The sequence below is a fragment of the Schistocerca cancellata genome, chromosome 8 (genome assembly GCF_023864275.1).
Source record: "Schistocerca cancellata isolate TAMUIC-IGC-003103 chromosome 8, iqSchCanc2.1, whole genome shotgun sequence".
Lineage (NCBI taxonomy): Eukaryota > Metazoa > Arthropoda > Insecta > Orthoptera > Acrididae > Schistocerca > Schistocerca cancellata.
This window is the reverse complement of record NC_064633.1, coordinates 87299526-87316687: the sequence shown is the minus strand read 5'-3', so window position 1 is coordinate 87316687 and position 17162 is coordinate 87299526. Positions and strand designations below refer to the sequence as shown.

The window sequence follows — 17162 nt, the reverse complement described above, 5'->3', positions numbered from 1 at the left end:
AGCGTTTCCGGACACATGTCCACATAACATATTTTCTTTCTTTGTGCGTGGGGAATGTTTCCTGAAAGTTTGGCCGTACCTTTTTGTAACACCCTGTATAAAGAGTGTCGTGGAGACGCGTACTAACTGCCGTTCATCGGCGACGAAGGCTGGAATTTGTACGGAAGTAATGCAGATGGCCGCTGTAGTGGAGTCAGCAAGTCTCCACATCCTTCTCAGTACCTCCTGGAACCTCGTCTTGCAGTGGTGTCCGCTGTGAAAGGTGCTTATTCAGGCTTTTGACATGTGGTAACATTAATGTGACTGGAGACTGCATTTTTGTGTCTTGCATTGTAGCTGTATAAATCATTTCACCATCAGTACTTGCCTCTGGATCACTGGGTCCCGGGTTCGTTTCCCGGCCTGGTTTAGGATTTTCTCTACCTGCGGACTGGGTGTTTGTGTTTTGCTCATCATTTCACACCATCATCATCATCATCATCATCATTCGTGACAGTGGCTAGATTGGACTGCGTAAAAATTGGGACTTTGTACGGGCACTGCTGACCGAGCACACAAACCAAACAACATCATCATCAGCACTAAAGAAGTGATGATGGTAAGGACAACACAACACCCAGTCCCTGAGCGGAGAAAATCTCTGACCCAGCCGGGAATCGAATCCGGGCCGTTAGGTATGACATTCCGTCGCGCTGACCACTGAGCTACCAGGGGCAGACATCTCAGTGGTTAAGTACCAAACTTGTAATACAGAGGTGTGAACATACGATCTGCGGACAGTGCTAAGTTTTTCGCTTCTTTCGGCTCTGGTAACGCTTTGTTAATGTGAAAATTTGCCGACCAGCACCGTTGTTAAGAGTTTGTCTATAAATGACAGGGTCAGTCACTTGAAAGACTAAAGGACCATGCCTAGCTTGGGTAAATCGCCACATCATTCAATCCCACTTTCGGGTTGGGCATAGCTTTGTTCTTTTGAATAGTAACCAGAAAATGAACTGGGGAAAAAATGAACTGGGAAGAGAAGGTAGCAACTAAAAGATCTTTCAAGAGGCCTCTGCAAGCTGTGTGGTTTCCTCGTTTACACTTTACAGATGAGCTAGCGGCCTGCCCCAGCTTTGGGCGGGTAGCACTAAGTATCTATGGCTGCGATTTTTCTTTTATAATATGTAGTGAGGAGCGAGTTAATGCGTGATGCTGTCGACAGGAGTGACGTAGCGTCTCGCTTTCTGAGCAAGTTTCGAAGGAGCAAGTTAAGTCCTGATGTTCTCGACCCGCAAAAAGTCTCGCCTCAATAACTGCATTGGCTTCTTGAGACCGCATTGTCCTCAGTCTTTTAGCTGTTCTGTAGTACTCAGAAACACACGACTGTTTTCTCGGCATTTGTATACGTAAACAGAACGAGATCAAAATGCAATTAGGCACTCAAATCACCAACGGCCTTGCCGCCGTGGTAACACCGGTTCCCGTCAGATCACCGAAGTTAAGCGCTGTCGGGCTGGGCTACCACTTGGGTGGGTGACCATCCGGTCCGCCGAGTGCCGTTGGCAAATGGGGTGCACTCAGCCCTTGTGAGGCAAACTGACGAGCTACCTGATTGGGAAGTACGAGGGCTATCCACAAAGTACATTACGTTTTGGAATTAAAAATAAATAAAGTATTGGAAATTTTTTTATTATATACAGATGAAAGCCACACTTAAATACTACTTTTCTACATAGTTGCCATTTAAATTAAGGCGATGGACGAGCTTGGAAACTCCTTCGTCGTAAAATTCGGCCGCCTGCGTCTTCAACCACGTGGTTACCTCTTCTTGAAGCTGTGCGTCGTCATCAAAACGCTGCATAGCCAACCACTTCTTCATTGCTGGGAATAAGTGGAAGTCGCTCGGTGACAGGTCGGGACTGTACGGCGGGTGAGGAAACAACTCCCACTTAAAAGATTCGAGAACTTCACGAGTGGCCAGAATGAGATTTTCCCTCTGCAGCGGAGTGTGCGCTGATATGAAACTTCCTGGCAGATTAAAACTGTGTGCCCAACCGAGACTCGAACTCGGGACCTTTGCCTTTCGCGGGCAAGTGCTCTACCATCTGAGCTACCGAAGCACGACTCACGCCCGGTACTCACAGCTTTACTTCTGCCAGTATCTCATCTCCTACCTTCCAAACTTTACAGAAGCTCACCTGCGAACCTGCAGAACTAGCACTCCTGAAAGAAAGGATACAGCGGAGACATGGCTAGTTCTGCAAGGTTCGGAGGAGAGCTTCTGTAAAGTTTGGAAGGTAGGAGACGAGATACTGGCAGAAGTAAAGGTGAGAGTACCGGGCGTGAGTCGTGCTTCGGTAGCTCAGATGGTAGAGCACTTGCCCGCGAAAGGCAAAGGTCCCGAGTTCGAGTCTCGGTCGGGCACACAGTTTTAATCTGCCAGGAAGTTTCATATCAGCGCACACTCCGCTGCAGAGTGAAAATCTCATTCTGGAAACATCCCCCAGGCTGTGGCTAAGCCATGTCTCCGCTTATCCTTTCTTTCAGGAGTGCTAGTTCTGCTAGGTTCGCAGGAGAGCTTCTGTAAACTTTGGAAGGTAGGAGACGAGATACTGGCAGAAGTAAAGCTGTGAGTACCGGGCGTGAGTCGTGCTTCGGTAGCTCAGATGGTAGAGCACTTGCCCGCGAAAGGCAAAGGTCCCGAGTTCGAGTCTCAGTCGGGCACATAGTTTTAATCTGCCAGGAAGTTTCACGAGTGGCATTTGCCGTGTGGGCCCGGGCGTTGTCGTGAATCAGCAAGATCTTTGAGCCCAACTTTCCCCTGCGCTTGTTTTGTATTGCTCTTCCGAGGTTGTGCAGAGTTTGGCAATACCTTTGAGAGTTTATTGTAGTGCCTTTTTCCAGGAAATCCACAAAAATCACACCTTTTCTGTCCCAAAAGATAATCGCCATCACCTTCCTTGCCGACATTGTCTGCATGCATTTCTTGGGTTTTTGGGGGGAATTTGTGTGCCCCCACTGCATTGACTGCAATTTTGTCTCGCAGTTCACATGCTTAACCCATGTTTCGTCACCAGTAACGATGCGATCGAGTAATGAGTCGCCATTTTTCTCGTAAGCGTCCAAAAACGTTAACGCTGCAGCCATTAGCTGATTTTTGTGAATCTCTTTCAAGATTTTTGGTATCCATCTTGCACAAAACTTGTGGTAACCAAGCGCTTCGGTAATGATTTTGTGCAACAAACTTCGTGAAATTTGTGGAAAACTCATAGAGAGTTCCGTTATTGTGAAATTACGGTTTTCACGGACCACGGCATCGACTTTTTCGACAAGTTCGGCAGTCTCTATGCTGGGTCTTCCACTTCGCTCTTCGTCGTGAACGTTAGTTCGGCTATTTTTAAATTTTATGACCCATTGACGCACTCCACCTTCAGTGATTATGTTGTCCCCATACACTTCACAAAGCTGCCGATAGATTTCTATCGGCGTACAGTTTTTTGCAGTCAGAAATCTTATTACAGCACGCACTTCACACTTCGTGGCTTTTTCAATTAACGCTGACATTTCAAACTGTCACAGAAACTCAACGGAGTACAGCACGAACCTCTCACTAGCACGGCAGGAATCTGACTGAGCGGCGGAATGCCATGACACCAAGATGGCCGCGGTAGCCCCGCCCCTAACGGACACAAACGAAAACGTAATGTACTTAGTGGATAGCCCTCGTAGCAGCTCCGGTCGCGTAAACTGACATACGGCTGGGAGAGCGTTGCGTTGACCATACACCCCTTCATATCCGCATTAAGTGACGCTTGTGGGTTGAGGATGACACGGCGTCCGGTCGGTGCTGTCAGGTCTTCAAGGCCTGTTCTGGCGGAGTTTTTAGTTTTAGTAACCCAAATCGCAAAGCAAAATCGTTAGATTCGTTTTTCTAGCACAGAATACAAATAAAACCTATCGAAAGCAGAAAACCAATGTCGTCAGATTTCAAATACACTAAGCGAAATCAGTAACTTCGTGTATCTTAGCCAAGTAAATTCGCTATTAGTTTGTATCCGTACAGATAGGGCTGCTGCCCTTAATTCTGTCACTGACGTAAACTTCCAGAAGTACATCTGTTACTGCATAAAAAAAAAGAAACACCTAACAGAGCTGGCTGGTTCTTTTGTGTACAACGCCGTGAAGATTAAACATCTGAACTATTAAGACGAACAGACGATTTTAGATAAAATTTTAAATTACGGTATATTTTTTTCCCCGTCATCCAATATGGATGAAATAAAGCCTACACGTTGCCCCAAGCTACGATCAAAGTTATTTGTGAAAACCCCCGAAAATTCCTGTGGTAGTTTCGGAGACAGGCGCGTTCAAACAGACAGGTATGATTGTTTTACAGCGTTATTATTATAGCTGAACATACAGGGTGGTCCATTGATCGTGACCGGGCCAAATATCTCACGAAATAAGCGTCAAACGAAAAAACTACAAAGAACGAAACTTGTCTAGCTTGAAGGGGGAAACCAGATGGCGCTATGGTTGGCCCGCTAGATGGCGCTGCCAGAGGTCAATCGGATATCAACTGCGTTTTTTAAAATAGGAACCCGCACTTTTTATTACATATTCGTGTAGTACGTAAAGAAATAGGAATGTCTTAGTCGGACCACTTTTTTCGCTTTGTGATAGATGGCGCTGTAATAGTCACAAACATATGGCTCACAGTTTTAAAGTTGGTAACAGGTAGGTTTCTTAAATTAAAATAGAGAACGAAGCTACGTTTGAACATTTTATTTTGGTTGTTCCAATGTGATACATGTACATTTGTGAACTTATCATTTCTGAGAGAGCATGCTGTTACAGCGTGATTACCTGTAAATACCACATTAATGCAATAAATGCTCAAAATGATGTCCGTCAACCTCAATTCATTTGGGAATACGTGAAAAGACATTCCTCTCAACAGCGAGTAGTTCGCCTTCCGTAATGTTCGCACATGCATTGACAATGCGCTGACGCATGTTGTCAGGCGTTGTCGGTGGATCACGATAGCAAATATCCTTCAACTTTCCCCACAGAAAGAAATCCGGGGACGTCAGATCCGGTAAACGTGCGGGCGATGGTATGGTGCTTCGACGACCAATCCACCTGTCATGAAATATGCTATCCAATACCGTTTCAACCACACGCGAGCTATGTGCCGCACATCCATCATGTTGGAAGTACATCGCCATCCTGTCAAGCAGTGAAACATCTTGTAGTAAAATCGGTAGAACATTACGTAGGAAATCAGCATACATTGCACCATTTAGATTGCCATCGATAAAATGGGGCCAATTATTCTTCCTCCCATAATGCCACACCATACATTAACCCGCCAAGGTCGCTGATAGCTGTTGGTGAATGACGCTTCGTCGCTAAATAGAACGCGTGCAAAAAAATCTGTCATCGTCCTGTAATTTCATTTGTGCCCAGTGGCAGAACTGTACACAACGTTGAAAGTCGTCGCCCTGCAATTCCTAGTGCATAGGAATATGGTACGGGTGCAATCATTGTTGATGTAGCATTCTCAACACCAACGTTTTTGAGATTCCCAATTATCGCGCTATTTGTCTGCTACTGATGTGCGGATTAGCCACGACAGCAGCTAAAACACCTACTTGGGCATCATCATTTGTTGCAGGTCGTGGTTGATGTTTCATATGTGGCTGAACACTTCCTGTTTCCTTAAATAAATTAACTATCTGGCGAACGGTCCGGACACTTGGATGATGTCGTCGAGGATACCGAGCAGCATACATAGCTCACTCCCGTTGGGCATTTTGATGACAGTAGCCATACATCAACACAATATCGACCTTTTCCGCAATTGGTTCAAATGGTTCAAATGGCTCTGAGCACTATGGGACTTAACATCTTAGATCATCAGTCCCCTAGAACTTAGAACTACTTAAACCTAACTAACCTAAGAACATCACACAACACCCAGCCATCACGCAATTGGTAAATGGCCCATTTTAACACGAGTAATGTATCACGAAGCAAATATCGTCCGCACTGGTGGAATGTTAGGTGATACCACGTACTTATACGTTTGTGGCTATTGCAGCGCCGTCTATCACAAAGCGAAGAAAGTGGTCCAACTAAAACATTCATATTTCTTTACGTACTACACGAATATGTAATAAAAAATGGGGGTTCCTATTAAAAGAAAAAAAAACGCAGTTGATATCCGTTTGACCTATGGCAGCGCCACCGTGAAGGGCTTGATGTGTGAACTGTACTCACAAGATGTTACACCAACAGTGTGTTGCAGTGAAACACTGTCGTTGAGGCAATAGACCATTTCGCTACTTAACGAGTGTTAGGCTACGACTACAAGCACAAACGTGAAGGAAACCTACTGGTGCGGCGACGCCGGCTTGGCGGTCGGGCTTGTCCGGGGGCGGCTGGAGGTGCAGCGACATGGCGGAGGCGGCGCGCGGCGGCGGCGGCGGGGGCGGGCCCACCTCACGGCCCATCACGGACCCCGAACCGGATGCTGTGAACAAAACCCACGCAGCTGCTAAAATCTCACATAGAAAAGAGAAAGCCTGTTGTGTGACAAACATGCGCCTGCAACTAAACGTACTGACTGACATATATTTGTAATCACCACATCTGGTTCTATAAAAGATTGTCTAGTGGCAGAATGGTAGGTGCGCACTTTCTTTTGGTTGTTCTTGATAGCAGCTGCTAAAATCTCACATAGAAAAGAGAAAGCCTGTTGTGTGACAAACATGCGCCTGCAACTAAACGTACTGACTGACATATATTTGTAATCACCACATCTGGTTCTATAAAAGATTGTCTAGTGGCAGAATGGTAGGTGCGCACTTTCTTTTGGTTGTTCTTGATAGGGTATGGGGGAGTGATTGTAGTCGTCGGCAGCTACTTTAGCGGGAAACACAGAGATAAGGAGTACATCCGTCTAATGGAAAAGCGAGATTAGGGTTTCAGGAGGTGAGCACAAACTAGGGTTGGACAAAGATGGAGGAAGGAAATCAGTCGTGTCCTTGTAGTCCACTGCAACCGATAAGGGTACAACAATTGAGGGACACGAGAGGGCAGCTGCCATCCCCCCCCCCCCCCACCTCCTGCCCAAGAAAAAAAATCATGATTTTCGCAGAACAAAACTCCTCTCCCACTACGACCACAGACGTATCAGGCACTGAGCCAAATTGGAGAGGAAAGAAACATAAGCCGAAACTTATCTAAGCGAAATGGTCGGTTGACAGCACACATCCTCAGGCATGTAGCAATCGCCATTTTGGTGACTGGGATGAAGTGTGTCTAGGGGGAGTGTAAAGGGAGAAATACTAAACGCACTAACTAAGTTGACACTCGGTGCTGTGGCTGATGGGAGCGACCATAAAGGCACCATGCCCATTCAACTTAGTTTGCGCGAATGTTACAGTAATGAAGCTCAGCTGCATGTAGGCTACACGCAGCTATTCGTTCATGTCACGCACAACCCTGCTTCAAGTAATCCTTGAAAAGAAAATTTGTGTTATCATTCGTCGCTGCCTTTTGTAGTTCCATTTTATAATCTACTTGAAGCAAAATGTGCCTGAAGGACACATTACAAGAATGTAGCTTACAATGGTAACAATAACAAAGTTGCCCTGGAATACTTGTACTAAGAAACGTATATCGCGTTCAAATTTTGCTCTCCATTTCACATGTCAAATCATCCATTCTCATATTAATAAGCCATTTCCCGCTCCTTGGGGGGGGGGGGGGGGGGGAAGCATACTGCATGGATATTGTACCACAAAACACTGCTATATTACCAATACATAATTAATAACTCTCTCTTCGTTTATATGCATATAATGTAACGCAAATCAAAACCTTTCGTTGCGTTCATGAAATTTGTTACGATCTTGAAATTTTAAAAATTCCTCGGTCGTTTGCACACGGCCATATTCACTGACTTGGAAAAGGAGCTACGATTTTCGTTATTCAATCTAGTACATAACCACAAAAATATACATGGTATAAGTCAGATCCCTTTACAGACAGGTTTCTTTCTTCAAAACAAGAAAATTATGTCTGGTAAGTATGGACTCTAAAATGCTTAGTTTGGGAGCTATAATCTGTTGTTGGTCTTCGAAGCATATCTCTTCTACTGCAAGCTCTTCGCTTACCATATTTTGGGAGGAGATAGCATGGATCAAACCAAGAAAAACATGGACTCTAAATGTGTGTGAATTCCTAAGGGACCGAACTGCTGAGGTCATCGGTCCCTAGACTTACACACTACATAAACTAACTTATGCTAAGAACAACACACACACACATACACACCCCGTGCGGCTGGGCTCTAAAATACACACGTTAAGAGCCATAACACTTGCTCCTCTTCGCTACTGTGAAACACATCTTTGCTGTTCAATAATTGTTCATGGCCCGTAATATATGAATTTTAGAACCCATGTTTACTAGATCTTCTTTTCTTGTTTTGGTGCAAGGAACTTGTCCGCATAATATGTAAACGGAATTCAGTTACACCCTATATGTATACTCGTGATACCGAAGAACGAAACCAAATATTGAAAAAGTTGTCAACTGACATGTTTCTCAGCATTCGGGAAACGTTCAGAAACTGATACAGTAGTGATATCATGAAAGGTTGGTAAAAAACAGCGGAATTCTGAAGACATTACGACTGAATGGAAATGTTAAACTGCATCTCGCATGACCGGAACGTGCCACTAACCATCCCAAATGGAGCACCTGTTATTTATAACATGATTCACTTACGACGGTCATTCAATAAGTAATGCCCCACTTTTTTTGTCAGAACATATTTATTGTTAAGTCAGAATTTGGTGACAATATACATCAACATGTCTTGTCCACGTCCTTTTTTCTACGTAGTCTCCATCACGTTCTATGCCGTATGCCAGCGTTGTGGAAGAGCATGTATTCCCTGCTGGTAAAAACTCTTGTCCTGTAGGCGTAGCCATGTTTTCACTGCATGACTGACACTCCCATCATCTTCAGTGTGTTCCCGTAGAGAATCTTTAAGCAGTCCAAAGAGCTGGAAGTCCGCGGATACCAGGTCTGGACTGTAGGCTGGTTGAGGTAATGATGCCCAACCCAGTTCGGCGATGTGTTCCCGGATTCTCAGAGTTGTGTGTGGGCGTGCATTTTCGTGTTGGAGCAAGATTTCTGCTGGATTCTTGTCCGATCGAACAAGTCGGAAACGATTCGTGAGTTTATTCAGAGTCTTCATGTATGCCTCTGAATTGATGGTTGACCCTCTTGGCACCACATCGAGAATTGCACCATCACAATCCCAGAAGACTGACACCGTGACTTTTCCGGCGGCGGGGGTTGTCTTGAATTTCTTCTTTTCTGGTGAATGAGGATGATGACACTCCATAGACTGCCTTTTTGTTTCCGGCGCAAAGTTGTGCACCGAACTTTCGTCCCCCGTAACGATCCGTGACAGAAAGGCCTCTCCGTCGGCCTCAGAACGCTCCGACAATTCAGATGAAATGGCCTTTCTTTGAATCTTGTGGGCCGCTGTGAGCTTTCGTGGAACCCATCGTGAGCACCTCTTTGAATATCCGAGAGTCTCGATCATTGCGGACGCACTTCCAACGCTGAACGACAGCTGTAGAGCCAATTGTCGAGTTGTGATGCGCCGATCGGCACGAATAATGGCATCCGCACGATTCAGGATGTCTGGAGCAGTGGCAGTGACAAGACGTCCCGAGCGTGGCTGATCACGGAGCTCTGTTTCTGCATCTCCTGAGGCTGAAACTTTCTTTACCCATCGCCCAACTGTACTCCTATCAACTGGAGCATCGCCATACACTTAGCCGGCCGCGGTGGCCGTGCGGTTCTAGGCGCTGCAGTCCGGAACCGCGGGACTGCTACGGTCGCAGGTTCGAATCCTGCCTCGGGAATGGATGTGTGTGATGTCCTTAGGTTAGTTAGGTTTAAGTAGTTCTAAGTTCTAGGGGACTGATGACCTAAGATGTTAAGTCCCATAGTGCTCAGAGCCATTTGAACCATTTTGAGCCATACACTGCACGCAAACGTTTATGGATGTTTACCACCGTTTCTTTTTCTGCACACAAGAATTCAATAGCAGCACGCTGCTTGTAACGTGAGTCGTATACAGACGCCATTTTGACGCTGTACTACGACTCTGCCATCTGCCAGAACGGTTTGAAACTTCATCGGCGCACAGAATAAACATCAAACGTGAAGCACCAACAAGGACGTTTGTCTGTTTATGTTAATGGATTTTTTAAAAAAATGTGCGGCATTACTCATCGAACGACCCTCTTTGTAAACCGAAAGAAGGATATTTCCGGATTATATTTCTGATTGCTACTACAATTCATATAGCCACAATAAGCTCCGAAGAATGAATTTTAAATGTGCTTCCCTGCCCCCAACCCCCCACCCCCAAAGCGCTCCCCTTAGGCCGGTATTACACTATCAAATTTCTTTGTCAAAGATTTGATCAAAGATGTGATCCAATATTCCGTCCAATATATTTGACAAAGATCTTTGATGTAGCGCTAGAGGGGGTATTACACTGTCATCAAGTTTTTCGTCAAAGTTCAAGATGGCTGACAACAATTTGTTACTAACCGCAGCAGTTCTACGTACGTACTCCAATTGCATTGTGTGCACATGCGGAAAAGAAGTGGGGGGAAAAATGGAACCATACATACGAGGTTGACAGTCTTAAAAGTCCTGGGATTACAACTTGATAATAAATTCAGTTGGGAGGAGCACACCACAGAACTGCAGAAAGGCCTTAACAAATCTGTATTTGCAATTCGAGTGTTAGCAGACATAGGAAACATAAAAATGAAAAAGCTCGCATACTTTCATTCCATAATGTCATATGGGATAATATTTTAGGGTAAATCTTTTAAGTCAAACAAGTTTTCAAGGTCCAAAAGCGTGTAATACGTATTATTTGTGGAGTAAATTCACGGACCTCCTGCAGAAACCTCTTCAAAGAACTGGGTATACTAACTACTGCCTCTCAGTATATTTACTTCTTAATGAAATTTGTCGTAAATAATATATCTCTTTTTCCAACAAATAACTCAGTTCATACATACAATACCAGGAACAAGAATGATCTGCACAAGGACTTAAAAGCTTCTGTGATCTATTCTGTTACTCGTTTTTATTCTCTGTGGGTGTTTTTAGTATTTGGAAAAAGGGACCGATGACCATCGCAGTCTGGTCCCTTTAATCCCACAAACCAACCAACTTACTTTAGTTCAAAAAGGGGTCCACTACTCAGGAACACTCATCTTCAATAATTTGCCAGGAAACATAAAAGAATTTAGTTAGAAATAAAGATCAGTTTAAAAGGTGCTTGAAAGACTTACTACTGGCCAACTCCTTCTACTCCATTGGCGAAATTTTTAATAGAAACAAATGATGTATTGTATTTATTCATACTATTAGTATTGTTATTTCAGCTTAAAAAAATCGACATGTTCCACATCCACGAGGCTCTCCTAAGTACGGATCTATGGAACGAAAAACTAATGTAATCTGGGTGAAGCCGTGGGTTTTACGACGACACGATAAAAGCATTCAACAAAACTTGTTACGTGAGCTTACAGTGGAAGACGTCAAGTCGTACATCAATTACTTAAGAATGGATTAGCATACATTTCTGTATGTGCTCAATGAAGTGTATCCTCATATCACAAAGCACAATATTCACTTAAGAACTGCTACATCTTCAGAAGACAGGCTCACTATAATACTCCCATTCCTTGCTACAGGAGAGGGTTATGTTATGTTAGGTTAGGTTAGATCAGGTTAGGTCTCCAATCTTCTTAATCTATTTTTGTATTCAGGGTGCTTCACGTTGTAAAGCGCCTCATCAGCTTCAGACATCTCTATTAATTTTGTAGTTGTCGGCACACACCAATTGTATTTACCGGCAATGGTTATAAGAACACTACAGACGACAGTACGCTGCAGCGATGCTAGCGCTCCATGTGGTAACATGTCACATTGCAGTGAAAAGAAGACAAGCGGTTTCTTTGATCAAATATACAGCGAGGCCCTAGATTTGATCAAATATTGGACGACATTTGACAAAGTCCCTATTACACTATCAAATATCTTTGACAAAGATATTGGACAAAGAAATTTGATAGTGTAATACCGGCCTTATGTACACAAGACACAGATTCTTGGTGTGTTTGTACATGCTATCCGCTTGACAGCGCTGCAGTAACGAAGTTGGAGGAAAACTGTCGTAGTTTCGCGACTTATGTCTAATGCTACGTTGACGACGTAGGGGAGACTGGGCATAAACTCTGGTTCTGGAGGATTGGGAAAGAAAATCGGTCTTATCCCTTTTTCAAAACACTCATCCCTAAATGTGCCTTAATTTGATTTAGGAAAAACGCGGGAAAAGACCTAAATCTGGGTTTGTACCCCACTCCTGTTCGCTGACGGCGTAATAAACACGCGCCGTGCTGGCCTACTACACCAGCCGTTTGTGGTGTGGAGCAGCGCAGATCTGCCGAGAGCCTGCACGGGTGAATCCTTCCGGAGTGGTCCAGCTGGTGTCGGTGCGCGCCGCTACGCTTGCTGGAGGAAGGGAGGGCTTCCAATCGATGATGCGGTCCCAGTGTTCTGGCCAATTAGAGCGACGGGGCGACGGCCCAAAGAGGGGGATTACCGAGGAAAGCGAGCAACCGCTGTAGACGCCGAACGCGGTTGCAACTTTTAATTAGCTCGTATTTCGTACATTCATCTGGACGCGTCCCTTTAATTAAATTAGCTCACAACAAACGTTTTGTTATCTTTGTGAGCGAAATGAAATGACAGGGATTATCACAAGTAATCATGGTGCGCTGGCATTTTGGAAGTGTAGCAAAACACGATGAAGACATTATTTTTCTCGATTTTCCAAAAGTATCTTAGGCATCCTTTAGCTGCCATTAATATCTTACAAGACCACACAAATCCAACAATCAACCCTATAACCAAGGTACTATAGTATTCGACTACTCGATTAAAGCCAACATCTTGAGCACGGAACGCAGTTGAAACCTTTAGAAGTAAAACTCAGAAGTGGTATGAAATGAGACAAATAAGTAAAATCTGCAATTGGTAATGCAAACGGGACACTTAGATTTGTTGGATGGTTGGAAGTAAATGAAATGGCACACGAGACTATAGTGGGACAAGTTCTAGAGTACCGTCCCAGCCTTGGCTCTTCTTGGCAAGTATTCGTTACGGCAGAACTAACAATGATAACCCGCGTACACGAAGAAGGGCAGTACGAATGGTCATACGTGTGAACGGCCCGTGAAAGAGAATCACTGAACTGAAAAATCGGAACAGGAATATACTTGAAGAAAGATGAATGGTACTGAGCGACACTCAAATTCGAAAGTTCCGAGAATCAGTTTTGTTATAGCAATTTACAAAATTTCTTCAGGCTTCCGCCCAAAACAGTCTGTATAGAGAGGCATTAAACTGCCATTCTTTCCACGATCCTTCCTGTAATAGGATGGGAAGGAATCTATGAATTTAATCCAATAAAAAGCAACCTCTGCCACGCAGTTTGCAGTCACTTTCGGTGTGCAGGTGCAAATATTGAACCAAAGTACTGCTCCAGAGTTCATGAGCTTCGTCAAGTGGACGTGAGATAGACTATGAAACAATCCACAGCCTGCGTCATATATTTAGCGCATTGACGATTACGAGCAAGTAAAGTTTTTGACGCATACGGAGCTGGGTAGATGGTCACCGTTTCTTTTCATTACCACGAGATATGTACTGCCATACATGCACATACTTCCGTTTGTAACGCTTATCTTAGTGGAAGTAACTGGTCTAAGAGTGACATTTTACGATTATTATCTCATAATAATGTTTGATATCTCCTGAAGAATTTGATGTATTATTTATCAAATAATTCAAATTGGAAGTGTACTTTTTATCGTTTCCAAGGTAACAGTGGAAACGTAATAAAATACAATCATTCTACATTGACTTACTTTACTATCTCTATCTCTGGAAGTATTCAATCTAGAAGGCTCTGGTTTCCAGCTGTTTATTCGTTGATTTCATATTCATGTCCTTTGTAAACAGAAGTGGAGATATTTCACCTTTTTCTTTTGTTTAGCTCTTGTTTTTTAGGTTAGTTGATTCTAACCCAAAAAAGAAGAGAAAAACACGACAAAATGTAATATAGCAGCATATTATATCTACCACATAATACATTTATTGTATGTATAAAAGGAAACATATATTTCAGGCCACTGATGATGCTTCCCAAACACAAGAAGCGAAACGCGTATGGCAATAAACAAACTGCTTTCATTTAGTTACTTAGACGGTACATACCTCCACGGAGTTGCGGATATTCTTCGTGAACTCAAATGGTAATCTCTGGATGGAAAACGACTGCCTGTATGTCTTCGTACGACCCGTAAGTTTCTTGCCTTCGCAGTCCTACGCGAAATGTGCATTAGTGGCAGTAGAATCGTTCTGCAGTCAGCTTCAAACGTCGGTCCTTTAAATTGTTAAGACAATTTAGAGAACCGGCGTTTGAAGCTGACTGCAGAACGATTCTACTGCCACGAATGCACATTTCGTGTAGGACCGCGAAGGCGGGAAACTTATGGCTTCTACGAAGGCATACAGGCAATCGCTTTTTTCCTCGCTCCATCTGGGAATGGAATAGGAAAGGTGATGGCTAATAGTGGTGCAAGGTACCCTCCGCCATACACCATACGGAGTACGTATGTATAGGTACTGGTGTACCGATTGATTAACGATACTTTTAATAAAAGAATACCTCAAATAACAAAAAATGGTTCAAATGGCTCTGAGCACTATGGGACTCAACTGCTGAGGTCATCAGTCCCCTAGAACTTAGAACTACTTAAACCTAACTAACCTAAGGACATCACACACATCCACGCCCGAGGCCACATTCGAACCTGCGATCGTAGCGGTCGTGCGGTTCCAGACTGTAGCGCCTTTAACCGCTCTGCCACTCCGGCCGGCCCTCAAATAACACCAAAGTCATACAGCACAGCGATGGAACGGCTTAACCTTTATGCTAATGTATACAGGCTGTGACAGAAAGGTATAGCGATGCCTTCAGGAAATATTCCTCACATATAGAGGGAAAAAATATATTATGTGGACGCTGTATTTGCATGTTAGAGCTCAGTTTCTACAACTCTTCAATTCATTAATCATGGAAACAGGCAGGAAAAGAACGTATCAGCACAGTATGAATCACTTTACTAAATGGAACGGTTAAAATGCCCTCCGTTAGCAAGGATGCATGCACCAATCTGCCGTCGCATGCGTTGATGTACCCTTCAAGAATTGCGCACTGTTTCACAGCCTTCCACAACACGAGCACGAGAACTCTGGACATCTTGTACCGGGGTTCCGTACAGAAGACCTTGCAAGTGCCCCAGCAAATAAAAGAGTAGTGGGTTTAGGTCCGGAGAGCGGGGAGTCAAGGAATCTGGAGGACGACAATTCAATTACCCCTCCGGCCATCCAGCGTTAGGTTTTCCGCGATTTCCCTAATGCTGGGATGGTTCCTTTGAAAACAGCAAGGCCCATTTCATTCTCCATCCATTCGTAATCCGAACTTGTGTTCCGTGTCTCATGACCTTACTGTCAACGGGACGTTAAATTCTAATCGTTCCTTCCTCCCTCATTTCTCTTCAATTTCAACATTTCAAGTAAGAAAACGTTTCATGTGATGCTGGTACGTTCTGTTACTGTATGTTTAGTATGACTGATATTATAACGAAGAGAAGTAGAAAATGAGCTCTAACGTGGAAATAAAGCATTTCCAGACCCATGTCCATAACACACATTTTATCCCTTTATGTGTGAGGCATGTTCATTGCTATTCCATTAGAGCATGCTGTTGCCCAACAACCGTGAAGAGGAGGTGGTGGAGGAGGAGGAGACGAACAAGAATCATGCTTTCTGTCACTACGTACACAGTGTGCCCCAGTTTCGTTACGACTACTTGCGTGAAATTCCAGTCTGCAATGCTCTCTCGTGGCGAACTGTGGCGTTACAATCCTTGAAGTTTCAAAAACAGCTGTGTAGAAAGTCATTGCTGCAGCAGGCATAGTGGCTGCGAATGTAATAGTATGTGTCTGACACTCGTCGGAAAATAGCAGTCTAACAGTGAAGCAACATCAAGTTTTTGAGTCCCCCCAGCGTTTGTGGGCAAGAATTCGTCGAGATCGACTCGAGTATTAACAGGCACATTCCTGGTTGCTCCTCTATAACGACACCCACACAGCGAAGATTGTGCACTAGTTTTTGGCCGTCAAATGGCTCAGAGTCTCTGATGAACCACTGTATTCACCGGATTTGGTCCCAGACGACTTCTAGTTGTTCCCCAAATTCGAGTTGGAAATAAAAGGACACCGTTATGACGCAGTTAAGGAGATTCAAGAAAACTGTACTGCAGCACTAAATGAAACTCGGAAAAACGACTACAGTGACTATTTCAAAACGCTCTTAAAACGATTTCAGCTTTGTTTTGGTCCAGGGAGAGACTGTTTTGAATAAATATAGCGATTTTGCGAACATAATCCGTGACTTCTATTTTTGATAGCCATATTCCTAGCGGAACTGGGACAAACTGTGTACCTATCAGGAAACGAAATCACTAAAATATGGCCACTGCAATGCTACTGACACAGAATTGTCTGATTAACACAACTGGCACGGAGTCTTCTTTAGACCTCAGCCCATTCAGAACTAGGGCGCACAGAAACCAAGGTGAAGTGCACACATAATATGTTCCAAATGGCTTCTGAAGCAGCAGAAATGACAGAGAAGCGGAGGAGGATTCTAAGAAGAATTTTGGGTCCAATGACACCGGAAGAACAAAAGCAATGAAAAATATCCGAGGTTATAAGAAAAAGGTGAGCTAGATTCTCTATTTATTTAATGAGGATTGGCAGTAGAAGACTCCCAAAACGAAATTTTAATCATGTTTACTATCGTATAAAAGGTAACCAATCAATCGAAGAATCAATGAAATGTTTGGCAAGAATTAATATTGCAGATGTAATAGAAACAAAAAGTACATTCGGAAGTTTGGAAGAATATTTCCGGTTTCCATAAGAATG

The 17162-nt window shown here is 43.9% G+C and overlaps 1 pseudogene; it reads left to right on the top strand.

The window, feature by feature from the left end:
* Positions 1 to 1429: 1429 nt before the first annotated feature.
* On the top strand, positions 1430 to 1547 carry LOC126095909 (5S ribosomal RNA; annotated as a pseudogene).
* The last annotated feature ends 15615 nt before the right edge of the window (positions 1548 to 17162 follow it).